We start from the raw sequence: 7919 nt of genomic DNA, 5'->3' as shown, positions 1-7919 counted from the left end.
AATAATGAATGATTTATGAACATAGGTAAAATGGCTGAGCAGGTATTAGACTGTAAATCTAAAGACAGAGGTTGAGCCCTCTTTTTGCCAGGTCCTGTGGTGAATGATCATTTTGAATTGCAAATTCACGGAAGCAGCTGCAAACCTGCCGGGACTTATGCCCTTTTTTCCTCTCAGCGGGAGAAGTAGATTGAAGCCAGTTGATTAGGGTGTTTAGCTGTTAACTAAAAGTTTGTGGGAAATGTATCCCTGCAATCTAGTGAGGATTTAGCTTAATTAAAGTGTTTGATTTGCATTCAATTGATTGCAATCCTTATTGGGCAGGAATTAAGTAAATTGTACTTGCTTAGGGCTTTGAAGGCCCTTGGTCTGGGCTAACCTAAATTCCTATTCTAGGATTGACAGTATTGGTGTGAGACGTAGAAGTATTGTGGATATTACGATTATGGTTGTTAAAAGGGTTATTTGTCTTGTGAAGTTGAATTGTCACTTTATCTTCATGTTGTTTGTAGAGGGGAATAAAGTTAGTGCTGTGGAGTATGTGAGCCGTATGTAGAAGTATAGGTTGAGTAGTGCTGTGATGGCTATGAGTGTGGACAGGATAATGGTATTATTTTTTGTTATTTCTTGAATGATCATTCATTTAAGCATGAATCCTGATAGTGGCGGGAGTTCTCCCATTGAGAGTAGAGTGAGTATGGTGAGGGTTGTGGTGACAGGTATTTTGTTTCATGTGTGATAGTTATAGTGTGGTGGTGGTTGAGCTTTGAATAAAGAGTATGAATATAGTGAGGGTTGTTGTGATGTAGATGAGTAGGTTTAGGATGGTTATGGTTAGGTTATACAGTAAGATGCCTGTTATTCATCCCATGTGGGCAATTGATGAGTAGGCCATGATTTTTCAGAGTTGTGTTTGGTTTAATCCACCTCAACCTCCGATTAGAATAGAAAGTATTGATAGGGCTAATATTAGATTTAGACTGATTGATCGTGAAATTTGATATAGGATTGACAGGGGTGCAAGCTTTTGTCATGTTAGTAGGATTACGCCTGCTGTGAAGGGGATGCCTTGTGCTACGCCGGGCACTCAAAAGTGAAAGGGGGATAGTTCTACTTTAATAGCTAGTGCTATTGTTATTATCATGGATGCTGTTGGGTTGAATAGTTTTGTGATGGTTCATTGGCCGGAATGCAACAGGTTAATGATGATTGCTATTAGAAGTAATGTGGATGCGGTGGCCTGTGTTAGAAAATATTTAGTGGAGGCTTCCATGGCTCATGGATTAAAGTTTTTTTTATTATAATAGAGACGATGGCTATTATATTTATTTCAAACCCAATTCAGGCTAGCAGTCAGTGAGAGCTGGTAATTACGATTGTAGTTACTAAAATGACAGTTGTTAGGATGATAATAAAGATAATGGGATTTATTAGTATGGGAAGGATATAAACCAACATTTTCGGGGTATGGGCCCGAGAGCTTGTTTAGCTGACCTAACTGTAGTATGTAGCGTAATGTGGTAGCACGGAGAATTTTGAATTCTTAAGGGTAGGTTCAATTCCTATGATTCTAGAAATAAGAGGGTTTGAACCTCTATTATTTACTCTGTCAAAGTAACTCTTTTATCAGACATATTTCTTATGTTTGTGGAGGGATACTTGCTGTTATGACGGATAGTGACACATGTCATATACATAGGGCTAGTGTTAGAGGTAGGAAGTTTTTTCAGAGTAAGTGTATTAGTTGGTCACATCAAAATCGAGGGTAGGACGCTCGCATCCTTTGCATAGGAAGGATGTTGTTGGTAGCAGTGTTTTAATAATGAAGTGAATTGTGTATAGTTCTGGTGTGCAGGGGTTGTGGAATGCTCCTAGGAATAGAATTGTTGTGAATATATTTATTATAATGATGTTGGCATATTCTGCTAAGAAGAATATGGCGAAGGGGTCTGCCGCATACTCTACGTTGAAGCTGGATACGAGTTCGGATTCCCCTTATGTCAAATCAAAGGGGGCTCGGTTGGTTTCTGCTAGGGTATAAATAAATCATATTATGGCCAGTGGTCATGATGGGAAGACTAGTCATAGTTGTTCTTGTGTTGTGGTCAGGGTTGACGGGGTGAAGGATCCGTTTATTAAGACTGCTGATGGGAGGATGATTGCTAGTGTTACTTCGTGTGAGATTGTTTGTGCCGCTGCTCGGAGGGCTCCAATTAATGCGTAGTTTGAGTTGGAGGCCCGGCCAGATCATAGAATGGAGTATACAGCTAGACTTGATATTGCTAGTATGAATAATACTCCTAGGTTTATGTTGATGAGGGGGTATGGTACGGGTAGAGGGATTCATATTGTGAGGGCTAGGGCTGGGGGTAAGATGGGTACGATGATAATTATGGAGGTGGAAGATGTGGCTGGTCGTAGGGGTTCCTTAGTGAATGGTTTGATTGCATCAGCAAAGGGTTGGAGTAGGCCATGGGGGCCTACAGTGTTTGGTGCATTTCGGAGTTGGATTTAGCCCAGGATTTTACATTCTACTGGTGTCAGGAATGCTACAGCTAGGAGCATAGGAATGATCAGCAATAAAATGTTAATTATAAACATTTTCTTGGGGAGAGGGTTTGAACCTCTGAGTATAAAGGTTTAAGTTTTACGCAATTACCAGGCTCTGCCACCCCAACAAAACCCTGGTGTTGGGTGATTAGTTTGCGCTTGCTTATGAAGTTGAGATTAGATCATTAATTGTTTTGAAGGCGCTTACTTAAAATGGGCCTTATTTCTCTTGTCCTTTCGTACTGGGAGAAATGCGTAATAGATAGAAACCGACCTGGATTGCTCCAGTCTGAACTCAGGTCACCTAGGACTTTAATTGTTGAACAAACGAACCCTTAGTAGCAGTTACGCCATTAGGATGTCCTGATCCAACATCAAGGTCATAAACCCTATTGTCGATATGGACTCTAGAATAAGATTGCGCTGTTATCCCTAGGGTACCTTGTTCCGTTGATCAATTTTTTGGATCAATAAGTGATATTATACTTTGGCTAGTAGGTCTAGGCTTTAATCACTCGGAGGGTTTTTTGTGCTCGGAGGTCACCGAAATTGTCAACCCCTGTGAAATTTTGTTATTCCTTGGTGGTTTAAGATTATGGTTTTGGGGTTGATTAATTGAAGCTCCGTAGGGTCTTCTCGTCTTATTTTGTTATCCCCGCCTCTTCACGGGGAGGTCAATTTCACTGATTAAAAGTAAGAGACAGTAAAACCCTTGTGTGGCCATTCATACAAGTCCTTATTTACAGAACAAATGATTATGCTACCTTTGCACGGTCAGGATACCACGGCCATTTAACGATTGTCACTGGGCAGGTGGTGCCTCTAATACTGGTGATGCTAGAGGTGATGTTTTGGTAAACAGGTGGGGTTTGTGTTTGCCGAATTCCTTTTACTTTTTTTAATCTTTCCTTAAGTGCATGCCTGTATTGGGTTAACAGTGTTTTTAATAAACAGTTTAGTGTTGGATTATATTTATTTACTGTTAATTATCAGTATATTATTTGTTGCTGATGTAAGCTTGTGCAAGGAGAAATATTTCTTGTTACTCACGTTAACAGTATTGCTTCTATAGTCTTATAGATTAGTCCAGTATAAGGCTAGGAGATGATTTACTTAGTATTGGAATTGAAATGTGTTTTGTCGTTGAGCTTGAATGCTTTCTTAATTGGTGGCTGCTTTTAGGCCAACTATGGTATTGTTTGCTTTTACTCTCTAGTCAAGGTTGTATCCTTTTCTAAAAAGCTGTACCTTTTTAGATTAACGTTTAAATATACGTTGAAGCTTATTGTGGTTTTTAGTATTATTTAACGTTGTACTGAAATTCTTTTCCTGGACAACCAGCTATCATCAGACTCGTTAGGCTCGTCACCTCTACTTATAAATCTTCTCACTATTTTGCCACATAGATGAGTTTGTTCTAGTAACTGTTCATAAGTAGCTTGTCCGGTTTTGGGTATTTTAGCTTAAGTTCTCTTTGTTAAATTGTTCCTAGTTAAGACATTATGCAAAAGGTACAAGGGATAAGCTTTGCTTTTTATTACTTTTAATATTTCTTTCATCATTCCCTTATGATCCTTTCTCTATAGCACCATCAGTGTTTCAATTTCTATCTCCTGTACTTTAGATGTCTGGTGAATGTTTTATTTGACTAGCTTGTGTTAGTATGGTGGGAAAGGTGTGGTCTAAGTTTAGTTCAAGACATACCTAGATCATGAAATCTTCTAGGTGTAAGCTAGGTGCTTTATTTAAGCTATGTCTTGTTTTATCCAAACACTTTCCAGTATGCTTACCTTGTTACGACTTATCTCCTCTCATATAATTGTTTAGCATGTGTTGGTGGATTGTGGCTTTGTCATGGAACCTGAGGAAGGTGACGGGCGGTGTGTGCACGCTTCATGGCCTTATTCAATTAAGCGCTCTACTCTTAATTTACTGCTAAATCCTCCTTTAGTTTTTAGGTTTCATAAAAACTTTAGTGTGGATAAAGGGTGTTCTTGGTGTAGAAAATGTAGCCCACTTCTTCCCACCCCATAGGTTACACCTTGACCTAAAGTTTTTATGTGTCATAATTATGCTTACTTTTGCTTCTTTTTAGGGTTTGCTGAAGATGGAGGTATATAGAGTGGAGTAGCAAGGGTTGGTGAGGTTTATTAGGGTTTATCGATGATAGAACAGGCTCCTCTAGAGGGGTGTGAAGCCCTGCCAGGTCCTTTGAGTTTTAAGCTGTTGCCAGTAGTACTCTGGCGAGTAGTCTAGTTCTTATGATTATTTGGGTTTAGGGCTAAGCATAGTGGGGTATCTAATCCCCGTTTGGGTCTTAGCTATCGTGTGATCAGAATATATTAAAGTCACTTTCGTCGTTTATTTTTGTTTTAATTATGGCTTTTTACAGCTTAATTAAGGTTTAACTTTATCTTGTATGGTTCTTTAACACGCTTTACTCTGTAGTTCTATTAATTCGGGTCAATCGTGTAACCCCGGTGGCTGGCACGAAAGTTACCAACCCTAGTTAATACGGCTTAGTCAAACTTTCGTTTATGGCTTAATTTTTATCACTGCTGTCTCCCGTGGGGGTGTGGTCAAGCAAGGTGTTGTGAGCTGCTGGTGTGGCGTGCTTGAGACCTGCTCCTTTTAATCTTAGTGACTTAGAGGGCATTCTCACTGGGGTGCGGATGCTTGCATGTGTAATTCTATTAAAAACTATAGAAAGGCTGGGACCAAACCTTTATGTTCATGGGACTGGTGAGCCCATCTAGACATTTTCAGTGTCTTGCTTTATGAGATGTTTAAGCTACATTAACTTGCTGCATGTAGGTGAGGTTTGTGTGGTTGTATTATGTGGTTTATGTCAGATGTAGTATTAGATTTTTGATAGGATGGTTGGCGAATCTAGGGGGAAGTCTGTCTATATGGGTGGTGAATGTCTAACTAGCTCATTGGTATGATGGGGGGGGGTGAGGTTGATTCATTATGATATATAACTATTTTAAGCCGGGGGGGCGGAATAGTGAAGTGCTATGTCTTGTAACCATTAACTGACTGCACAACGTAGGTTGCTGTAGCCAAATAACAAATACATACAAGTCCAGCTACAATTTGCTTGACTGTGTTAAGACCTTTTAAGGTCATTAGCTGAGTCCACACAATTTCCCCCCAAAAAGTAAAAGATACCAAATGTATGAAACCGCAGTTATGTGTGAGCATGGGCTGATGAGTCACTAACCCATCGAGATGTCTTATTTAAGGGGAAAGAGTGGGCGATTTTAGATGAGATGGCCCTGAAGTAAGAACCAGATTGTCTGATAAAGTTCACCAATAGAAATCCCCACAAGCTATGGGCCTGGACCGAGAAGAGGGACACCTGCTGAGCGCGTTGATGGTTTCACGTGGCCTGGTGATCAAGCTCGTGGTCTAACGGACAGGGTTACCAAACATGTTGGTTTAAACTGATTTAACTCAATGTACTACGTACGATCAATAATATATATGTACTATGTAATATTAATGATAGAATGGACATGTTCATTAGGCATGGGGTAAATAATGTAATACATGATTATACATACGATGTACATATATACATACGTGGGAAAAAGACAGTTATGTGGTGGTAACAAATATGTACAGTACACATAGCATGTATGTAGTAGAATGAATTATTTTTAGTACTGACGTAGTACTGTAGTTTTATGAATGTCTTATAATATACTTTTTTCAGGGAATAGTTTATATAGAATTTCAGCTTTGGGTGCTGGCGGTGAAGTTTAGTGCTTCTTCCTTGAGTCTTGGGGAGATATGTTGTTCTCCTTTTCCGGTTTACAAGACCAGGGTATTGTGTTATACTACAAAGGCTCTTCATTTTAGGAACTTGTTTTCAATGAGACTAATTACTGGTATTAACACTAGGATTAAAAGAAAGTATAAAATGGGTGCAAGTCGTCCAATAATTATGTATGGGTGTTCCACGGGCTGTCCTCCGACCCATGTTAGTGTTAGTAAATCTGCCACTAGTACTCAAAATAAGAATCGACTGAAGGGCCGAAATATCATGCTTCGTTGTTTGGATGTGTGGAGTATTGGAATAAATGCCAGGACTAGGATTGAGAGCAGCAGGGCCAGGACTCCTCCTAGCTTGTTCGGGATTGATCATAGAATTGCATACATGAATAGAAAATATCATTTTGGCTTGATATGTGGTGGTGTGCTGAGGGGGTTTGCTGGGGTGTAATTGTCGGGGTCTCCTAGCAGGTCAGGTGAGAATAGGACTAAAATTAGTGAAGCTAAGATTAATAGTAAGGCGCCCAGGATATCCTTCATTGTATAGTAAGGGTGGAATGGGATTTTGTCTCTATCGGCTGGGATTCCTGTGGGGTTGTTGGATCCTGTTTCGTGAAGGAATAATAGGTGGACGGCTGTGATGATGAAAGGGAGAATGAAGTGGAAGGTGAAGAATTGTGTTAGTGTTGTCTACAGAAAAGCCACCTTAGATCCATTCAGCGAGGGTAGTGCCGATATATGGGATTGCTGAGAGTAGGTTTGTGATGGCAGTTGCGCCTCAGAATGATATTTGTCCTCAAGGTAGGACGTAGCCCATGAATTTGGTGGCTCTGACTATAAGTAGTAGGATAATTCCAACATTTCATGTTTCCTGAAAGGTGTAGGATCCATAGTATAGACCGCATCCTACGTGGACAAAAGGGCAGATAAAAAATATGGAAGCTCCATTTGCGTGTATATATCGAATGATTCAGCCATAGTTGATGCCTCAGCAAATGTGTTACTGATGAGAAGTCAGTTGTTGTGTCTGGTGTGTAGTGTATTGCTAGAGATAGGCCTGTTAGGATTTGTAGGATTAGGCAGATACCTAGTAAGGAACCGAAATTTCATCATGATGAGATATTTGATGGGGTAGGGAGGTCAATGAATGTGTTGTTGAGGATTTTTAGCAGTGGGTGGGTTTTTCGGGTGTTGGTCATTGGTGTTCTTACAGTTGAATGACAACGAAGATTTTTCATGTCATCGGTCATGGTTGGAGTCTATGTGAGAATAATGATGACATATATTGTATTCATTTTAAGTATTATTTTTGTGATTAGTTTTGCGGGGGTTTCTTCAAAACCTTCGCCTATTTATGGGGGTTGAGGGTTGATTGTGGGTGGTTTTGGTGGTTCATTTTTGGGTCTGATAGTATTTTTGATCTATTTTGGGGGGATATTGGTTGTGTTTGGGTATACAATGGCTATAGCCACTGAACAGTATCCTGAGGTTTGGGTTTCTAATAAGGTTGTACTGGGGGCATTTCTTTTAGGGTTGATAGTAGAGTTTTTAATGGTGTATTATATTTTGAAGGATGAGGATGTGGAAATTGT

At 39.8% G+C, this 7919-nt stretch overlaps 1 pseudogene; it reads right to left on the bottom strand.

Moving 5' to 3' along the window:
• Positions 1-6405: 6405 nt before the first annotated feature.
• LOC132529241 (cytochrome b-like) lies at positions 6406-7526 on the bottom strand (annotated as a pseudogene).
• Between the last annotated feature and the right edge of the window lie 393 nt (positions 7527-7919).

Source organism: Lagenorhynchus albirostris, chromosome 11 (genome assembly GCF_949774975.1).
Source record: "Lagenorhynchus albirostris chromosome 11, mLagAlb1.1, whole genome shotgun sequence".
In the NCBI taxonomy this organism is placed as follows: Eukaryota; Metazoa; Chordata; class Mammalia; order Artiodactyla; family Delphinidae; genus Lagenorhynchus; species Lagenorhynchus albirostris.
Note: the sequence above shows the minus strand (reverse complement) of the source record. Positions and strands in the feature narration are given on the sequence as shown.